This window comes from Anolis carolinensis, chromosome 4 (genome assembly GCF_035594765.1).
Source record: "Anolis carolinensis isolate JA03-04 chromosome 4, rAnoCar3.1.pri, whole genome shotgun sequence".
NCBI classification, from domain to species: Eukaryota; Metazoa; Chordata; class Lepidosauria; order Squamata; family Dactyloidae; genus Anolis; species Anolis carolinensis.
The window spans coordinates 13,099,286-13,121,088 of record NC_085844.1 but is presented as its reverse complement, the minus strand read 5'-3'; the positions used below and the strand labels follow the sequence as shown (position 1 = coordinate 13,121,088).

Genomic DNA, 21,803 nt, shown 5'->3' with positions numbered 1-21,803 from the left:
AGACCAACAACAAAAACGAATGTATAAATACATCAGAAACAGGAAACCAGCTGGATCACAAGGGAGGGAGGGAGGGGAATGCTAAAGGTTGACTGCAAAGAAGCTGCATTATGCTGATAGAAGGCAGATATGTTTGTCTGGTCTAACGTTTCCAGGAAAGAGTCTGAACCACCGAGACAAACAGTGGTGACAAGAGATAAGACTGTTGACCTCATTGAGAAACAGAAAACAAGCCTATCAATGGGTCTGCAGAGTATCCATCCCAGGAGTTTTGAACAAACTCAAATGCAAAGCAGAATTACTCAGCCTGTCGCTGCCTTTGTACCACAGGACTGGAAAGTGGACAACGGGCAGCATTCTGTGGATGACATCAATCTATGTACCATATATATTTGCACACAAGTCGATCTCACAGGGAATGTTTGGGGGCCAAAATTATGGGTTTTGATATGACCCATGGATCAGCTGAGGGTAAAACTTAAAGGGGATGTAACAAAGGACGTAAAGGATGAATCCAAAGAAAATGATGCCAAAGGACTTACAAAATTCTGTCAGGCATTAAATGTTTGTGCTCAAGCTTGATGGATAAGACAGGAAGTATGGTAAATGGTGGATGTGCGACAGACTAAGCTTCCAGCTTTCACCACTTTACCCAGAGAAGGGGATGGTTCCTTTTTCGTAAGAGTTAAGGTTTAGTATTTACATCGAACCAGTAAGTAAATCAAACCACGCTTTGTGGATCAATGTTTTGACTAAAATTTCTAGACTTTTCTATGACTCTCTAAAAGGTAAAGGTAAAGGTTTCCCCTGACGTTAAGTCCAGTCATGTCTGACTCTGGGGGTTGGTGCTCATCTCCATTTCTAAGCCAAAGAGCTGGTGTTGTCCGTAGACACTTCCTAGGTCATGTGGCTGGCATGACGGCATGGAGCGCCGTTACCTTCCCACCAGAGCAGTACCTATTGATCTACTCACATTGGCATGTTTTCAAACTACTAGGTTGGCAGAAGCTGAAGCTAACAGTGGGCGCTTACTCCGCTCCCGGGATTTCAACCTGGGACCTTTCGGTCTGCAAGTTCAGCAGCTCAGTGCTTTAACACACTTCACCACCGGGGCTCCATGACTCTCTTTACATATAATAAAAGTGAAATCTGCATGTGTGTACGTGGCCTGGGTGTCCACTCATACAGATGGTCTCCAGCCTCCAAAACAGGGTATAGTTCCCAGTGCTGAGGAGCCACCAAGCCACTCCCTCCCAGGATATTGCAGGTTACTGTGAACACATCCTTTTTCTCCGCATTGGCATGTCCATGTCCACTGCCTCTCCCTTAACCTTTTCCTACCCTTTTCTATGGCACATAGCAAACAGAGGAATTGTTCAGCAACTTAACAGACTGGAGAGGTTTGGGGAGAATTCACCATGATTTATAAGAGTTGTAGGGACTGGGATGTATAGTTCACCTGCAATCTATGAAGACTCTGATCTCCACCAATGACGGATCTGGACCAAACTTGGTAGACAGACCCAACGCTGCTAAATTTGTATATGGGTGGACTTTGGGGTAACTGACCTTGGCATCAGAGAGTTATAGTTCACCCATATTCAGAGAACACTGAACCCATCTGATGACAGATCTGGACCAAACTTGTCACACAAATTCAAAATGGCCAACTGGAAATATTGGCAGAGTTTGGGAAGGGTTGACCCAAGACTTTTTGGGAATTGTTGTTCACCCACATTCTTATGTATTTTCTAATGGTAGCATTCACTAAAAACAACAGGAAAAACTATGTTCTTTTAAAAGAAATAGCATAACATATGACCAAACTGATATTACCTAACATCCAAAAACAAACAAGGCCCTTTTCAAATAACCCGGGCATTGCCGGATACCCAAACTAGTATAAAGTAAATGTGGTTTATATGCATATATGTCTCTTTTTGGATAAGCCACAGAGGACCATTCCCTAGACTTTTGCACCCTATCCATCTGTGGTCAATCACTAGGAAGGGCTGCTATTGATTTCCAATGGGAGGATTGAAATTCACACAATGAAAATGTAGCTCTTCTAGGCTCCAAGGAAAAGGAAATGGAATGGTACTTGCTGTCTGTGAATGTACTTTCATTTCTTGCTCCTCTTAACTAACCCCAGCTGCTTCTGATTCCTCCTCCCTTCCATATTTCACTCTCTAAAGGGGTTAAAAAGATGGGAAACCTACACTGGCATGGCTTGACTTAAGGGCAAATTGTGCTTCCTTAGAGCTCCAAGTATAAGCAGTGATGGTGTGTGGTTTCCAAGCAGCGAATCTCATAGAATAATAGAATCTTAGAGCAGCATAGAGCCACAAGGGCCATATATTCCAGTTCCTAGGGTTGTGGTGTTTAGTACATGTTTCTGTTCTGGTGAACCTTAAAAGATCTTCCCCGGGATACTGAATCCCCATCCCTCTGACAGTTTGGACTAAATTTTGAATTAAAACCCAGAGTGGATTCACAAACCCATTTACAGGGAAGCTCTGAGCCACCAGTGGTTCCTCACTTCTCTATAAGAAAGCAGTAATTTTTGCAAAAGCCACTGCAATTCAAGTGCAATAGGATTGCAATGGCAATTCATTCAAAAACAAGAATACAAATTTTGCCACTTCATTCTCTGCATGTTGAAATCAAGAGTTAAACAGACATTTGTAGGTACAATAGACAAGGAAATATTATATGCACAGGATGGCTGTTTGTACCAGCTACTTTGAAACAAGAGATGAGAAAGCAAATCAGCTGGATATAATGAAGAGGCACAGGAAGAATGCAGTGTTAGCTCTTCTCAATAAGAGAAAGATGAAAACCAAATGTAACTATTGTAGGAAATCCAGACAGGAAGACAAATTAGTCACTACAGGTTTTCCAATGTTTCTCCTTTTTGGAAGCATTAAACATATTTCTTTAATTTATACCTCATTTTTTCTCCAATATGATTCCCCTTGTTAAATGAGAAATACAGTAACAATGCTTGGCAACCTCTGCATAAACTGGTAAATTTGGAGTTAGTCAGTTAACTGAGCAAGAAGAAATAGGTGCTGTTTTCTATCCCCAGAATAGCTGAAAATATTTTGTTTGTCATATTTTGATTAAGATAACAACATCACAAAGTTGGCAATGCTTGCTAAACAGATAGAGTTTTATTGCAATTTTGATTATAACTCTGCTGAATTATGCAATGTTTACAAACAAACTGCATTGCTGAAGTACTGCAAACTATTGGAAATGCTATGATACCAAACATATACATTAAATTCCTGTATTGCAATGCCTCAATACCTGAAATATGAACTATGATGCCTTAGAACTGTGTAAAGTGATGGATTCTACCACTGACATGTACCACAAGTAACATGTTCTCTACAAGTTTGGGAAAACTTCCTTATAAGCAGAAAACGGACTGTAGAATGGCAATCAATCAAATATCTTATCAGATATTACCTACTTCAATAAAGAAACCAACAGTTAAAGCATTCCTGCCTGATCGCTCTCTGATCTCTGTTTAACAACCTCCAACAAAGAAACAGTCTCATAGAAAACAGCAATTACTATCAGGAACTTCTTTATTTTGGGATCTCCTTCCTTGTGATTTGAATTCGCTGGTCTAGGTATTTTCCTATGAATCAACACAAAATAAACAGCTCCATCTCCCATGCAATAACCCTTCAGACATCTGAAGTTCCTTATCATTTCATTTTTCAGCTGAAATACACTCCTCCACTCTTCCTCATAACTTCCTCCTTGTTATTACGCTCCTCTGGACACATTATATCATGCCAATATCCTTTTTATATTACAGTGTACAGAACTGAACACAGTGCTTTGAAGTTCTGACCAACCACAATATAGTTTTTTTTAAAATTTGAACATTATGCTTCTATTAATGAGGCCTGGAATTGCATCTACCCTGTTTCCCCTAAAATAAGACATACAGTAGAGTCTTGCTTATCCAACCTTCACTGTGTATTATCCAACACAGTCTGCCTTTTAGTAGTCTATGTTTTTGTAGTCATTTTTCAATACATTGCAATGTTTTGGTGCTAAATTCGAAAAAATAGTAATTACTATATAACTTTACCATGTACTGTACTGCTTTTCTATCAATTTGTTGTAAAATATGATGTTTTGGTACTTAATTTGTAAAATCATAACGTAATTTGACATTTTTTTTTCATGTCAGGAGCAACCTGAGTCGCTTCTAGAATGAGAGAATTGGCCATCTGCAAGGACGTTGCCCAGGGGACGCCCAGATGTTTTGTTTTTACCATCCTTGTGGGAGGCTTCTCTCATGTCCCCGCATCGAGCTGGAGCTGATAGAGGGAGCTCATCCGTGCTCTCCCCAGGTGGGATTTGAACCTGGCAGCCTTCAGGTCAGCAACACAACCTTCAAGTCACAAGGCTTTAATCCACTACGCCACTGGGGGCTCCTACTATTTGACATTTAATATTTATTTATTATTTATTTATTTACAGTATTTATATTCTGCCCTTCTCACCCTGAAGGGGTCTCTTTATATACATATAGGGCAAACATTCAATGCCCATAAATGCATCGGACAGAGACAGAGACAACAGACAGACAGACGCAGAGGCAATTTAACCTTCTCCTGAGGGGATGTTCGATTCTGGCCACAGGGGGGAGCAGCTGCTTCATCTTCCACTCTGACGGCATTTCCTCACTTCCTCATTCCAACATCGTAAATTAGTTAAACTTGCTTTCCCACTTTTATAAGTGGTACCTTATTTCCTACTTGATAGATGCAACTATTTTTCGGGTTGCTAGGTCAACAACGAGCAGGGGCTATTTTTTATTTTTGACGGGTGCTTACTCCGCCTCGAACTCATGACCTCATGGTCAGAGTGATTTATTGCAGCAGCTGCTCACCAGCCTGCACCACAGCCCGCCCCCCCCGGCTTTTCCTTAATCCCTTCTTATTATCCAACATTTTCACTTATCCAGTGTTCTGCCAACCCGTTTATGTTGGATAAGCGAGACTCTACTGTACCCATAAAGTAAGCTGTAGCAGGATTTCTAAGCAGTTACACAATATACACCATACCCCGAAAATAAGACATAGTGATAGGTGTGTTTATGCAGTGTACAAGGTCAGCTCTCCCAGTCAGGTCCTGGTCATTTGTGTGTGCTGCAAGCTGAGGCATAGAGGGAGACATAGAAAGTGATAGTAAAAGTCTCCTCAGTGAAGTGAGGAGCAGGACGCTCTGCTTTAGGTCTTGTGTGTCCTCAGGGGGAAGAAGTAAAGCTGTGGCTGCCATTTTACTCAGCACTGTGGGTCTCTCTCTCCTCCAGCACCAACCAGCAATAGTCTGTGGCCTCTCTCACCCCCTACAAACACCTGTAAAGCTGCTGCTCCCCAGCACTGACCAGCAACACCCTGTGGGTCTCTCTCACCCCACATAAACACCAGGGTATAGGGGGAAAGCTTCAGCAAACAGTCTGCTATTTAGCCAAGAGAGATCATACCTTAAATGCAGATTGTATCATCCTTTGATTGTTTCCTCCCCATTTAGTGTCATCTGTAGATCTGATGAGCATTCACTCTATTCTTCTATCCAAAGCATTTATAAAGATAATTAAGAACATCAGGTCTAGGTCAAAACCCTGAGGTACCCTACATGTCCCTCTTCTCCAGGATGACTGAGCATTTAGTAGTTGCCTAGGTCTTCTTTCCTCTCTCCTGTCAAAGATGGGAACAACATCTGCCAAGCTCTAGTCTGCAAGAAATTTCACTTATCCTCTAAGAATTCTGTAGGATAGTAGACAGAGGTTCTGAGATTATGTCCACAGGTTTCTTTAGTTTTAACTACTTCAGGTCATTTGTGTGATAGAAAATACTAGTACTGAAGGTGCTTAATGGATATATAGATGATGGGTTATAGCAAAGAAGATCTTGATACTATATTTTGCTTCCATGTGTCGATTGTGAATACACTGGGTTTCTAATCTTCTCATAGACATATTCCTTCTCTTTCCCAGGGAAAAACCATGTTTCTAACCCACCTAGAAACAACTAGAATATGTAAACAAAGGAGAGGATTCCTCACACTGGAGTGAATGGCCTTCAGTCCAATTAAGTTTACATACTTTCAGCTGGGAACTTACCTTATCTCTGGAATGCATAGCTACCTGATGAAATTTAGTTCTGTTCTCAGGCAGTGCTCCATATTAATGATTAACATATCCATTTTCAAATTCATAGAAAAATGCTGTGTGAACAGTTAATATACTTCTATATCTGCCCTGAGACCCCTTGGGGAGATAAGGCAGGATATAAATAAAGTTTTATTTTTATTATCCTCCAACATTTCACAGATAGACACATGTGGCATGCAACATCAGTATGTGGCAAGAAGTTGTTTACGGCAAAGAAAACACAAGCTGGTGAGGATTTGGGTGGTCCCTTGCCATCCCTGTAGTTACCAGGATGGCATGGGAACACCCTCCTGGGAAAGCCCAGTTTTTTGGGTTGGGTGTGAGAACCCAAATCCATGCCAAAGCGTGTTTTTTAAATCTACTTTGGCACGGATTTGACTGCTGTCTGGAAGCGCCCAGAGAAACCGGGGCATTTTAAAGGCATCTGAAACAATGGGATTAATTGGATTAAATGGGACTGTTCCTGTCAAATAAAGACAGTTGGGAGGTTTGCATTTGTGTCAGTTTCTCCCACGGATGCAGGTACTACTGGACTTTGGGGTTCCACAAGGTTTTATTCTATCCCCCATGCTGTTCAACATCTACATGAAACCACTGACTGAGGTCATCTGGAGTTTTGGAGTTTGGTGCCATCTCTATGAAGATGACACTCAACTCTACTACTCTTTTCTACCAAATTCTAAGGAAGCCCCCTGGATCCTGGACCAGTGCCTGGCTGTTGTGATGGGCTGGATGAGGGCTAACAAGCTGTATTTTAATCCAGATGTCCTCCTGTTCAGTTGTGGGGTCGATCAGGGTACAGGATGGCAATCTGTGCTCGACGGGGTTACACTCCTCCTGAGGACACAGGCCCACAGTCTGGGGGTCCTCATGGACTCTATGCTGACACTTGAAGCTCAGGTGTCAGTGGTTGCTGGGAGAGCTTTTGCACAGTTAAAGCTTATGTACCAGCTGCGACTGTACCCCGAGAAGCCTGACTTGACCATGGTGGTCCATGCCTTAGTTACATTCAGACTGGATTATTGTAATGCACTCTATGTGGGGCTGCCTTTGAAGATGGCCCGGAAACTGTAACTGGTGCAACTGCCAGGCGGCTAACTGGAGCTAATTATAGAGAGTGGATGATGCCTCTATTGAAACAGCTCCACTGGTTGTCAATACGTTTCCGGTCCCAATTCAAAGTTCAGGTTATCACCTACAAAGCCCTAAACAGTTTGGGTCCTGCCTATCTTTGTGACTTCATTTTCCTCTATGAACTGACACGGGACTTAAGATCTTCCGGGGAGGCCCTTCTCTCAATCCTGACACTGTCACAAGCATGATTGTGGAGAGGGAGAGGGCCTTCTTGGTGGTGGCCCCCCGGCTCTGGAATTCTTTCCCCAGGGAGATTAGGTTAGCACCCACTCTGTCTACTTTCTGTAGGGACCTTAAACCATGGATATTCCAATGTGCATTTGCAACTGATTAGGTCCCTGTCTATGACTGCCCAGACCCAATTAACGGTTAGATTGAACTCAGCACTTCACCCCCCAACTCTGGCCCTACAATCTATTTTTGCACAAGTCCATACCTAGCCCCCGCCCTCTTGATATGCCACTATAGTCCTGGTTATGGTTATTGAGATTGGTATTGACTTATTTTAATGATTTTTTTATATTTTGTTTTCACTGTTTAATTAACTTGTTTTATGTTTATTTGTATTTTTAATATCTTTTTATCTGGTAAACTCTGTTTTATTGGGCTTGGTCCTGCTTGTTAGCCGCCCCGAGTCCCTTGGGGAAAATGGTGGCGGGATATAAAAATCAAGTTAGTAACGTTATCATCACTTTCCACTCATACCAGCACAAAACTGCATAATCTTTCCATTTAAGACTTTTTACATTTTAGAGAGCTAGAAGAGATACAGTACATGGCTGGAAAGGCTTTTGGTCTGGCTCGGCATATGACAATTCCATATAAATTGAGAAAAGCAAAGGAAACATCAAAGGAAGGTATCCAGCTTTGTAAAAATAAAACAGTCGAAGGTTCTCGAATATTTTTGATTTTCAAAAGCACACATTGTTTTCAAAAGCCTACTTTCCATGCACATAAAAACATACTGCATATTGTATGAAATACAAAGCTGGATTCTGGCAACCCTGAATACTACCATGCTTAAAAGTTTCTGAAAAACCAGACTCTTACAAACTGGCTGGAATAAGCAGAAATCGTTTCTTTATTTGTCTTTGCTGAACAAAAAGTACACAAAGGCCTGGCTTATGGGCATGTTGTTGACAAAACATGAAGCATTGTGTGTGTCCTGTGTAGCTTGTCTCATCTCTGTTCTGCCCAATTGGAATATTGATGCTGTCAATGCAGAAAATGGCCACAGAAGAGAGACCAAAAGAGAATATATCCATCTGACATACCAAAAATGCCTAGTAATGAACCACTACCATTTGAAGGTGGCCTTTTACAGCCCTTAATGCAACTCTAAGGAAAGAAAAGCAGGAACGATTTCAACTACAAGCCAAGTGGCTACCATACTTAATGTCACTCAAAGGACTTTGCAAGAATGGATATATTGAGTCTAGTTTCTTGTGCAATGTCATAAATGTATACAGTATTTGAGGCTAGACAATAGGGATGTGTGATCCATAAAAAATGGTTCAAATTTGGGGGGTGCTGGCATTTCATTTCTAAAGTACAGTTTGTGAAAAATTCATTACTATAACGAGAGTAATGAAATTTCATTACTATTTTGTTATAGTAATTGCGCATAATTGGGGAAAATTCAGGGGCTCCTTTCTCCCTCATTTTTAAAGCTATTGGAGTGAAACTTGCTACAATGGTAGAACACATTTACCACTGTTAGCCCACCAAATTTCAGAATGTTTCACTTATCCATGGATTTTTGGGGAATTTTCAAAGTTCTTATAAACAACATTTTTTAAAAAAACTACAAGAGCTATCTACAGTAGAGTCTCACTTATCCAACATAAACGGGCTGGCAGAACGTTGGATAAGTGAATATGTTGGATAATAAGGAGAGATTATGGAAAAGCCTATGAAACATTAAATTAGGTTATGATTTTACAAATTAAGCACCAAAACATCATGTTATACAACAAATTTGACAGAAAAAATAGTTCAATAAACAGTAATGCTATGTAGTAATTACTGTATTTACGAATTTAGCACCAAAATATTATGATATATTGCAAACATTGACTACAAAAATGCGTTGGATAATCCAGAACGTTGGATAAGCGAGTGTTGGATAAGTGAGACTCTACTGTATTTGAATTTTATATACAATGCACAAGATAACCAGGGCATTAATCCCCAAAAGTTTCAGAAAAATTCACCTATCTACTGATTTTTGGGGATTTTTAAAAGTTTATCCTCCCAAAAAGCGACAACAGCAATTCCTTTGAATGTCTGTCTGCCTTTATGACACAAAACTTAGCACAGATTTATACTATTATACTATTAATTACTTGCTTGCTTGCTTTTGTCTTCTTTGTAGATTCAGTAATTTTATTTATTATTATTAGACTGACTCAAAATGGCTGGTGCCATTGGGGCTTTTTGATACTGAGCACTGCATTTTGGGAAATGTAGTTTAGGGCAGGGCCTTTTGCAATCTTTGCCAAAGGGGGCCTTTCCTTCCCAAACTACAGTTTAAGAATGCCATGTTCTCAAGCTTCCGACGATTAATATTCCAAGTCCCACCCCTAGTGCCTTCGTTATAGTGATTGGGCCAAAGACAAATGGTTGGTTTTAAAAACACTTTATGTTCTCTTAGTTCAAAGTTGCTTAATGCTTATATTGAAAATTAAACTGACCATGGGAGGCATCCGAATGTTACAGAATCTTAACAAAAATGATTGGTGAGTTGTTTTGATTCTTAAATCCCCCCTCCTTTCCTGCATGTTTCTAATATCACTTCGTATACATGAATCTAACAAATTTCATCCAAAAATGAATTAAAAACAAAATTATTCACACCCCTAGTAGGCAAACTGCAGCCATTACCTCTACAAAACCCTCAATCCAAAGCTATTTTTACAACCATCAGCCCCTTCTGGACAATTATTTTTGTCATCAAAGAAAGGAAGGAAGGAAGGGAGGGAGGGGGGAAGAATGGGGAAAAGAAAGGTAGTAAGGGAATGAAGAAAGAAGGTGGATAGTGATAGAAAGAATTCGTTTTTAATTACCCAAAAATGAGGTTCTCAATAGTTAAGAAATCCTAATACTGTAACAAGAATCCTTACTATTCCGCCTGAAAGATTTGTGGGGATTGTTTCCTGCACAGAAAATAGCATTTCTTACGTAAAAAACTCATTACTGTACAGAAAAATTCATATATAGAAAAAAACTGCAACAAAATGATATTTCTGGTTAGAAAACGTTTTTTGCAAAGAAAGTACTTTTTTGTGCAGAAAGCAAGTTTCCTGCAGAAAATCCCTGCATTTTTATGTGCAGAAAACATGCTTTCTATATAGAATATCATTCTCAGCATTAAAGGACCACATGTGTAGTTTTTGCATGCAGCATAAGCCTTGAGCTTTGGAAAAGAGAGCAGTTGTGAACAGTGAAAACAAAACTTGGTAAAGTTCTTTGGTCTTCCTGCAAGAAAAAGATTTACAAATATTTACATCCCAATGATCTGTTCTGGAAATTTCTGGGAGCAGCAATTGCCCTTTGCAAGCAATTGTAGATCCTTTGCTGCATTGTGTAACTACTTTTGTGCTCATTTCCCAAATCCAGCTATTAACTGTAATTGTTTAATGGTAGTTTTGTCTATGTGAGCAGCCCTCAAAAGGATTGCAAAGGCCAAAGAAGGGGATCCTCAAACTGCTTGCCCAAACAAATTATACACCTACCTTGCTGCATCCAAAAGAGGTAGATTTAAGCTCTTTCTTCTGCTTGAATCATCTCAGCTGACATTTGATCTGTTATGGCAAAAACAAAACAAAAATGTACTTGTAACTACTTCAGCTCATATAAGCATCCAGTTACTAATAGCAACTAGAAAGTACACTTTTAAAGACATTTAACACACCATCCGCTTAAAGCTAATGGCTAGAAATAATAGTTTGAAGAGTACTTTTGTTAACTTACAAGTTATTTGCTATTCATGCTCAATGTTTGTGTGATGGTCTTTCAAGCTGCTCATTTATTCTCTCAGGAACTTTTTAAAATACCCCTGCAAGGCAGAGATTTGTGGTATATACTTTGCATGAAGCAAGTTCTATTCCTTTCATCTCCTCCAAAAAAAAAAAAAGGAGTGGTTGGTAGCAAATGATAAAAGGATACATCTGTCTGAGAAGAACACGAACAGCCACTACAAGTCATATTCAGCACAAAAGTGTTGGCCTACATGTGTGCTTATGTGCCTTCAAGACACCTCTTGACTCATGGTGACCCCATGGATTTCATAGGGTTTTCTTAGGCAAGAGGTCATTTCTCCAGTGCCTTCTTCTGAAATATAGCATACAGCACATGGTATTCATTGATAGTCTCCTAACCAAAGCTGACCCTGCTTAGCTTTCAAGATTAGATGAGGTCTGCACAACACCAAAAGCAAAGGAGAAGAAGAGGGAAAGAAGGCCAACTCGGCCAACAAAGTTAGCCAGATGATCTTCTTATGCCCAGCTGGAACAGACATGCTTTCAGAAGAGTAAGCACCAAAGACTTCTGAACTCTCAGCTGATGCAATGCCTCTGCTTCCCAACTCTTAACAGCCTTGTGACAGTTCGAGAAAGTAATGCACAGCGGCTCAGGTGTTTCATCAGATTGCTTCCTATTTCACTATGCTGCCTCGGATTCTCTCTTTTAGAAATCTAGGTATTGTAGGTCAGAATGTAAGATTCTTAAAAAGATTATTTTTCATCTAGAATAAGGAAGGGAGCCTCACATGCCCACAGAAAAGAGGAAAATGGAACAGGCAAGAAATGTGTGTGAGTGAGAGAACAGGTATGTAGGTAGAGCAGTGTACAAAAGCTATTTTGGGACCAGCCAATATCTCTCCACCAGACAGGATCATCCAACGGAAGGGAGGGAAAACCCAAAGAAAGCTACTCAGTTTGCAAATATGCCTCTCGCATTTTAGGTCATTGACTATGGCAGAAATGTAGATGCATATGTGTGTGTCTGTGGGGAAAATGACTTGATTCAGCTTTTGATGCATTTGCCTTAGCAGGAGCTTATATATACACACACAGACAGCTTAAGGATCATTCATATGGAATCCTCTGCAAACTGGGTCAAAGCACAAACTTCAACATTGCACTAGTGAAAAACAGAGATCCTTGTGCTTTTGTTTGATCCTGCTCTCCCACCAGCTGGTGGAATTATCTATCCAAGAGGCCCAACATTTTGTATACTTGTATTGCAGTGGTTCTCAACCTGTGAATCCCCAGGTGTTTTGGTCTACAACTCCTAGAAATCCCAGCCAGTTTACCAACTGTTAGGATTTCTGGGAGTTGAAGGCCAAAACATCTGGGGACCCACAGGTTGAGAACTACTGTTCCCATCACATAGAAAGATGGCTTACACTGAGCCAGACCATTGCTCCATCTAGCCCAATGGTCTCTCAGGTCTACTCAAATGAAACTGCCAGAAGTTTTAGTTCTACAAGGGGGCATTTCTCTATATCCCACCACCTTCATAGATATAGCAGATATGAAGAATTGAGAAAGTCTTCTCCATGGCAGCTTCCATACTTTGGAAATACCTTCCTATGGAAGCTAGAAGACTCTCTCTCTCTCTTTCTCTCTTTTTTTTTGTCTTTCTTTCCATAGCAGGTTAAGATCTTTCTTCTCCAAGAGAGGCTTTGAGAACTGATTTTTAACAAAAGGACTATTCAATGGTGATACACTTTTTCTGTTGTTTTATGCTGTTTGTATTTCAATTTCGTATGATTGCAACTATACCACTGATCCTCTACATTTACTAAGATTATAAATGCAGAATTCTTGCACAAGTGGAAAGATCATAAATTTAAAAATGCTTTTTTATCTGAGGGGAGTTCCCTTTAAAAATCTCTAAGTTCTCCAATGTGACTTTATTTGATCTGCCAAAAGTTGACCTCAGATTCCCGGAGAGACCATATTAATCAAATCCGTGAATAATCAAATCTGCAAACGTTGAACCCACAAATATGCAGGGAGATTGTATATGTTTTATTGCAAGCCACCTAGACTCCTGGTCTGAAAGAAAAGCAGGATATAAATAAAGGGATGTATGGACTTTAGGTAGGATTTCATTCTAGCCCTAACAGGAAATTCCTAACATTCCTTGGGAGTCCCTTATCTAATTCTGGATCAGATTCAAGGCAGTGTAGCTTCAAGGATCACCTGTTATCTGGTCCTTTAAGCTGAATGCATCAAGCATTGGCCCCTGTACCTTGTGTATAAAGAACAAGTGATTTTCCTTCTGATCTACCTCACACTATAAATCATGGTCTTACCAAGTGAGGGAGATTCTAGTCTACCCAATATATATTCTAATTACTTGCTTTGCAGAAGACTAGCTTACACTGGTGTCTGAAACAGACAATGTCTTCCAATTGATTTCCTGTCTTTCACTTTTAACAAAGGGAGGGCTATAAAGGGAATGTTTCATCTCCCAAAGGATCTGGTTAGACTTATTAAAGCATCGGAGCTGGCCAATTATATTTTTGCTTTCTGAGGCAAAGGACAAGATGGTACACCCTTCTTGATGTCACACAGAAACGATGATTGGATTGTCTGTTGAATGCAGGTAATTGAATGTCATTTTCCATTACATCCCAGGTGCAGTAGGCTAGTTTAGAGGATACAAGAAAGGATGTGTAGCTCCCCTGATCTGTCTTCCAACACACGAGAACTGCTGAAATCCAAGGCTGTTGCTCCACTTTGCCTAATGCTAGGGCCAGCCCTGTATGGAATCACTCTGATTCAAAACACACATGGCAATATTTACAGCTTGAAGGTGTGCTGGGATTTTGTGTTTTTACATACATGTGGCATGATTGTGCTGCCAATATGTTACACTTGCTTTGCCTTTTACAGAACTCTGGGGCTCACCAAACAAAGCTCTGAACAAAATAGCACCAGATATGAATACATTTTTTAAAAAAATTAACAAGGTACACTTGACCATGTGCTCACTCCAGGAATTTAGAATCTAGTATTAGACATGATGGTCAAGTTCTCCTGAGTCAGGTTTGACAGGAAAAGGAACCAGAGCTTGGAAAAATTACTTTTTGGGATGACAACTCCTAGAGCAGTGGTTCTCAATCTATGGGTCCCCAGATGTTTTGGCCTTCAACTCCCAGAAATCCCACCAGCTGGTAAACTGGCTGGGATTTCTGGGAGTTGTAGGGCAAAACACCTGGGGACCACTGTCGTAGAGGATTCCAGCCAGCTACTGATCTACTGGTCATGTTGGCTAGGACAATTAACTTAAAGCGTCAGTTTTAAAGGAGCTTTCCAAGATTGCTCCCATCATTCCTCAAAGCTGGGCAGGATGCCTTGGGATGATGAATGCTGTGGTCCAGCAACACCTTGAAAACCATCTCTATGTGCAAATTTAGCCTTGTAGGAGGGAGACCACAGAGAATGTGACTGACCACTGCCCAATTTACCCAATATTTCAGCACACCTTATCTCCTCCTCCCTGTCTTTTGCTCTCTCTCGTCTTCAATATGTGGATGTCAGTGCTGAAGAAATGCTTTTATCAGCATCTCCTTTGCACAGCCTCTTTGGCATTTCATTTTGATTGCATAAGCTCTGTTTGAGCAATGCTTTTCAAATTAAAAAAGATGGGGAGGGGAAAAAAGAGTCCAACGTCCATCAGAAAACTCACTTTATGAAATGTATCTGCATTAACCAGAGCACAGTTTGTCCCTTGGGCAAGAAAGAAAAAAATGAACCTGAACCAATTCTGGAAGTTTTGTTTGTTTCCTGTTTCTCAGACAACCTGAGTTTCGGTTTATTTTCTTGTCCTGTCTCCCACTCATTCAGCCAAATTAACTCAAATATTTTGACATGGTATATTAGGGCTGGCACATATACATCTGGTACTGAGACTAAAAAAGTTACCAATCCCAGAATCCTCAAAGCAACATTGCAATGGGGAACTGCAGTCCAAAAGAACCCACCCCTAAAACTTCCTGTGGTCTGAGCTCTGAGGCTCCATCTACACTGCCATATAATCCAATTCGATTTGCATTATAATAGTCAGTCTAGACTCTAAAATTGCAGATTGAATTGCATTGAACTGGATTATATGTGTACACTGCCATATAATCCAGTTCAATGCAGTTGATCTGCATTCTGAAACCGGGTTATATGACAATGTATATGAAACCTGAAATAGCAGAATTATGCATCCAACTCTAGAGTGCAGATAGGGAAATATTGTAAATAGTCCTTTCTCGTGTATGAAACAAGTACAACAAAGTAGTAGGCAGAAACAAATCCTCTTAAAATTTCCCTAAAATTTGAAGGATTTTAAATTGTATTTCTTTAAGAGTAGGGCAGCAGATGTCGCTTAAAATGGGAACTTCTATTTTGCACCCCCATAGTGCTGCTTGTGTAGACAGGACTGCATATATTGAACAGCTATTAGGAATATGTCACCTTCCAGATGTAGTTGGACTGCTGTTCCCATTCACTCAAGACAGCAGAATCAGTCTCTATAAGTGTCTCTGAATGAGTGGTTCATAACCTTTGGCCTTCCAGGTGTTTTGGACTTCAACTCCCAGAAATCTTAGCCAGCTTACCAGCTGTTACAAACTGTGGAAGCTGAAGTCCAAAACACCTGGAAGCCCAAAGGTTGGGAACCACTGCTCTAAACTCTAGATTTAATGAAGTTTCACTGCCATGGCTCAATGCGGTGGAATAATGGGAGTCTCTACCAAATTGTGATGCCTTGCCAAACTGCAACTTTCATGGTTCCATAGCATTGAGCCATGAGTATTTCTACAAAGCAGGTGTGCTCCATGTCACATCCATCCAGCTCTTACCTGATCTTTAAAACCACTATCTAAATTGTTGAAAAATATCCTGAAAACAGGTTCAGATCCTTGGATAGCTCTTTTTAAACTTTAGACTAAAACCGAGAGCAGATTTGCTAGTCTATTGAAACAGTGATACAGGCAGAGGGGTTTTCTGGGATGCGTAGTTCACCATCTAAAATATCACACTCCTTGGAATCAAGAACAAGGCACAGAAAGAATTACATATATTGACTGCAGATGAGGCTCATATTTTTGAATGTATTACCCCACATGAAAAGTTCACTACACACTATAAGCTAGCAATAGTCAATTCTAACTTTCTTCTTGACTTGCTAGCTTACTATACACATTTGTATGAAAACGTATTTAGAATGGATCAAGAAACAAAATCATATCTTCCTATCCATCTCAAATAATGGCAAATCCAGAATTTGGAAGTGTTATATATCACATCATTCTGTGTAAAAGATGGATAATTTCTTAGTCAAACATTTGTCAAAATGTTACCGGTTGCCAAGCATTTTGAAAGCGTTACAATACAAGGGTCTGTCTGGGAGAATCTGATTCCCAATTGTATTTGTTGTATCCATTTCTAGTTTGCTGCAGTAAGAAAAAATGGAGCACAGAAGGTTTCCATTTGCTTCATTAATGCACCTTTGGCACTGACTAGTCTTCCACATGAGCTTTTAATTCTGAAATCGGAGAAGTTTTCTGCAAAGTTACTATAGTGACCGTCTTACATGCTTTTAAGCAACTGATAATCTGCTGTAGGCACAGCTTCTCATTCATTGCTCCCATTTCATCCACCCCAGCGATAACTGTTTTGGACGTGTCACTAAATATATTTGAGTTGCCCTGTACTATATACAACCTGATCCATGGGGAAATCAATAGTTCTCATGTTATTCTCATGTTATTTAACACTGAGCTGCAATGATCAGTTTACTAAACCATGCTTCTCCTAAATGTCAGCAGGACAGGTGACTGCAAAGTAAGTGACTGCCAACACAACAGAAAGAAAAATAGGATCTAAGTAAAGTTTCATTAGCTTGTGTCAATTGTGTGTGTTGGAAAGTATCTACATATCTAGTTATAAGAGTGTGGTCCCAGGCTGTCAGTGTTAGTCCAAGAGTACTATTAATAGTACTATTACTACACTACTGGGGATATTATTCAGAGTATAACGTCTATGATGAATGCTCTGGTCATTTGCTGGATGCAATGACAACTGGCAACAAATATGGTAATGGACATTATGGTGAAATGAGAGAATTCTCCTCCAAATAATTATTTTCCCTGGTTGAAGTTTTCCTGCATTCCCCCAATTTCTAGCATTGCAAACAGTGAGACATTGAAAATTGCTCACACCTTGATCCCTTCTATTTCAGGTATTTGTAACTTGGCCTGCCACTTTTCTTTGGCTGCCTAAACCAGATTTCTTAACATTCAGGTTTTATGGTACTGCAATGCTAGGAATTTCAGGACTGAAGGAAAAATCCACTGGAGTTTTTACTGATGGGGCCGTGTTCCCATTTTATCCTCTCTCTTGGAACTGGTCCCCGGACGGACGGCACTCCAGTGCCTTCTGGTACAGCCAAGCAGTTCAGGTTCTTTCTCCACTTTTATTTCAATTCATGTCCGAGGACTCTCTCGACTCTAAGGAGATGGTAATGAATTCCTCCCACTAGCTCTTGGCTCCTTGTCAGGGGAGACTGCTAGCTGCCTCAAATTACAGTCCACAATTTTGTGATGTGTGTCAGGGGGTCTATTTTCCTCAGAGGCGCCTGCGGAGTTCTTCATTCAAGCCGATTGACTGGAGAACACACACTTTTTACACCTGTGAAGTCCGAGATAGCTTCAAAGCAAAGCAGGTTCTGACTCTGCATTCCAAATGAGCACTTCAGTTATTCAGTCAGGAAATTATTTAGAGTAGAAGATAAATCCCTGGCTGAAAGATATTTTTCCTTATGGGAAGCAAGGCTAATCATCTACCCCTGCCTCAGTTCCTTTCTTGAAGAGCACGTCAATCTCCACTACTGCTAATGGTGTGCCTCAAAAGTAATTAAATAAAATGTTTTAAGGAGCTGATATTTTTTTCTTTGGAGAAGAAAAACAGCCCTTAATTTACTCTTGGAACTGGGTAGAAAAAATAGAGTAAGTTCATATATGGGGGTCCATCTCAACCTGTGGGTTCCCAGGTGTTTTGGCCTACAACTCCCAGAAATCCCAGCCAGTTTACCAGCTGTTAGGATTTCTGGGAGTTGAAAGCCAAACCATCTGGGGACCCACAGGTTGAGAACCACTGATCTACACTGTTGAATCAATGCAGTTTGACAGCACCTTAGTTGCCATGGCTCCATGCTGTGGAATCATGACTGTTGCAATTTGATGAAGCATGTGCACGTTTTGGCAAGGAAAGCTAAAGATCCTGTAAAACTACAACTCTCATAGTCCACAGCATGATGCCATGGCAGCTAAAGTGGCGCCAAAATGCATTTATTCTGCAGTGTAGGTGCACCATGGATCTTCTGCCATTATTGACTGCTAGAGTTGTAGAAGGTAGAAGAGGCAACAAGGGGATCAGCAACTCTTGATCTAATCTTAACAAATGTGGAAGACCTGATCAATACAGTTGAAGTGGTTGGATCCTTAGGGGCAAGTGACCATGTGCTCCTGCAGTTTGCAATACAAAGGAATGCTGAAACTAAGACAAGTCAAACACGCTTTCTGGACTTTAAGAGGGCTGACTTCCAAAAAATGAAGGAATTACTGAGCGGCATTCCATGGACGCCGATATTAAAAAACAAGGGAGTTAAGGATGGATGGGAGTTTTTCAAAAGTGAAATACTCAAGGCGCAAATGCAAACAGTGCCAACAAAGAAGAAAAATAAGACAAGTGCAAAGAAGCCAGAATGGATGTCCAAAGAACTTCTAACTGAGCTAAAGCTCAAAAGTGACATGCACAAGAAGTGGAAAAGGGGAGAAATCACCAAAGAAGAATTCAAACGTATAGCCAACACCTGTAGGGAAAAGGTTCGCAAGGCTAAAGCGCAAAATGAGCTCAGGCTTGCCAGGGCATAAAAAACAACAAAAAAGGCTTTTTTGCTTACGTTGGTAGAAAAAGGAAGAAAAAGGAGGCGATAGGGCCATTGCAAGGAGAAGATGGGGTGATGGCGACAGGGGACAGGGAAAAGGCAGAACTACTTAATGCCTTCTTTGCCTCGGTCTTCTAAGAAAAAGAAAGCCATCTTCAACCTCAGCAACACGGAATGGACGAAGGATTGGGGGAAATCCAACCCCAAATAGGGAAACAAGTTGTCCAGGAACACTTGGCCTCTCTAAACGAATTCAAGTCCCCAGGGCCAGATCAGCTACACCCAAGAGTACTGAAGGAACTAGCGGAAGTTATTTCAGAACCACTGGCAATTATCTTCGAGAGTTCTTGGAGAACGGGAGAAGTCCCAGCAGATTGGAGGAGGGCGAATGTGGTCCCTATCTTCAAGAAGGGAAAAAAGAACGACCCAAACAATTACCGTCCGGTCAGCCTCACATCAATACCAGGCAAAATTCTGGAAAAGATCATTAAGGAAGTGGTCTGCGAACACTTAGAAACAAATGTGGTCATTGCTAATAGTCAACACGGATTTACCAAAAACAAGTCATGCCAGACTAATCTGATCTCTTTTTTCGATAGAGTTACGAGTTGGGTCGATACAGGGAATGCTGTGGATGCAGCCTACCTGGATTTCAGTAAGGCCTTCGACAAAGTCCCCCACGACCTTCTGGCAAACAAACTAGTAAAATGTGGGCTAGACAAAACTACGGTTAGGTGGATCTGTAATTGGCTAAGCGAACGAACCCAAAGGGTGCTCACCAATGCGTCGTCTTCATCATGGAAAGAAGTGTCAAGTGGAGTGCCGCAGGGCTCCGTCCTGGGCCCGGTTCTGTTCAACATCTTTATTAACGACTTAGACGAAGGGTTAGAAGGCACGATCATCAAGTTTGCAGACGACACAAAACTGGGAGGGATAGCTAACACTCCAGAAGACAGGAGCAGAATTCAAAACGATCTTGACAGACTAGAGAGATGGGCCGAAACTAACAAAATGAAGTTCAACAGGGACAAATGCAAGATACTTCACTTCGGCAGAAAAAATGGAAATCAAAGATACAGAATGGGGGATGCCTGGCTTGACAGCAGTGTGTGCGAAAAAGACCTTGGAGTCCTCGTGGACAACAAGTTAAACATGAGCCAACAATGTGATGCGGCTGCTAAAAAAGCCAATGGGATTCTGGCCTGCATCAATAGGGGAATAGCGTCTAGATCCAGGGAAGTCCTGCTCCCCCTCTATTCTGCCTTGGTCAGACCACACCTGGAATACTGTGTCCAATTTTGGGCACCACAGTTGAAGGGAGATGTTGACAAGCTGGAAAGCGTCCAGAGGAGGGCAACTAAAATGATTAAGGGTCTGGAGAACAAGCCCTATGAGGAGCGGCTTAAAGAGCTGGGCATGTTTAGCCTGCAGAAGAGAAGGCTGAGAGGAGACATGATAGCCATGTACAAATACGTGAAGGGAAGTCATAGGGAAGAGGGAGCAAGCTTGTTTTCTGCTGCCCTGCAGACTAGGACACGGAACAATGGCTTCAAACTACAGGAAAGGAGATTCCACCTGAACATCAGGAAGAACTTCCTCACTGTGAGAGCTGTTCGACAGTGGAACTCTCTCCCCGGGGCCGTGGTGGAGGCTCCTTCCTTGGAGGCTTTTAAGCAGAGGCTGGATGGCCATCTGTCGGGGGTGCTTTGAATGCGATTTCCTGCTTCTTAGCAGGGGGTTGGACTAGATGGCCCATGTGGTCTCTTCCAACTCTACTATTCTATGATTCTATGATTCTATGATTCTATGTCTGAGATAAAAATACTCTAAATAAAATGATTTTTTTTTCACCTTCAGGATCACGTAGACAGTTCAGATACTCTGATGGGGTTCAGGCATACAGTCAAATGTTGCAAAATCAAGGAATGACCAGATGAACAAAATAACAGCCAAAGCGCCAGAACACTTGGGAAACAGGCGATGGGTTTCTGAAGAGTTAAGACAATCATTTTGCTGTGGATTTGACACAGAAGAGGCATTGTAGAAATTGAAGTTTCTCCCAAATGCTCAGCTCTGTACTCTTCAGAATTACTTTTGGTAGCATGTTGACCTGTCTTGAGATATGTCTAGCAGTGTGCTCATCAGACTCAAAAGAAGTGAAAAGAGAAATATCAGGCTACATTGCCTGGTCATGGAGGGAAATTAGCTAGTATTCTGTCAGTGATTTACTTCCACAGAGGCACCCTGAAAGCATCATGTATTGGAAGCCAAGCAAGGGTAGCCCTGGATAGTCATGATTAGTAATACTAATGATCAATTGGTAGTAGTAATTAAATACCCTAAACACTCCCAATCAAATCTTATTTTGGAAATCAACAGGGTTAGCTTTGGTTAGTACTAGGATGGAAAACACCAGATGATGTAGGTTATATTTTGGAGGAAAGAACTGGCAAAACACATCTGAGTATTCTTTGCCTTAAAAAATCCCATCAAATCTATGGGGCCACCATAA

At 41.0% G+C, this 21,803-nt stretch overlaps 1 protein-coding gene across 7 annotated transcripts in view; it reads right to left on the bottom strand.

The window, feature by feature from the left end:
- The window catches only part of st3gal1 (ST3 beta-galactoside alpha-2,3-sialyltransferase 1), a 148,782-nt gene that overhangs the window by 77,768 nt on the left and 49,211 nt on the right, over window positions 1-21,803 (bottom strand). For all 7 annotated transcript variants that reach the window (XM_062980011.1, XM_062980010.1, XM_062980013.1 and 4 more), the window contains one exon: window positions 11,074-11,142. The gene's annotated coding sequence lies outside the window, so the exon portion shown is untranslated. The remainder of the gene's footprint in view (window positions 1-11,073; window positions 11,143-21,803) is intronic.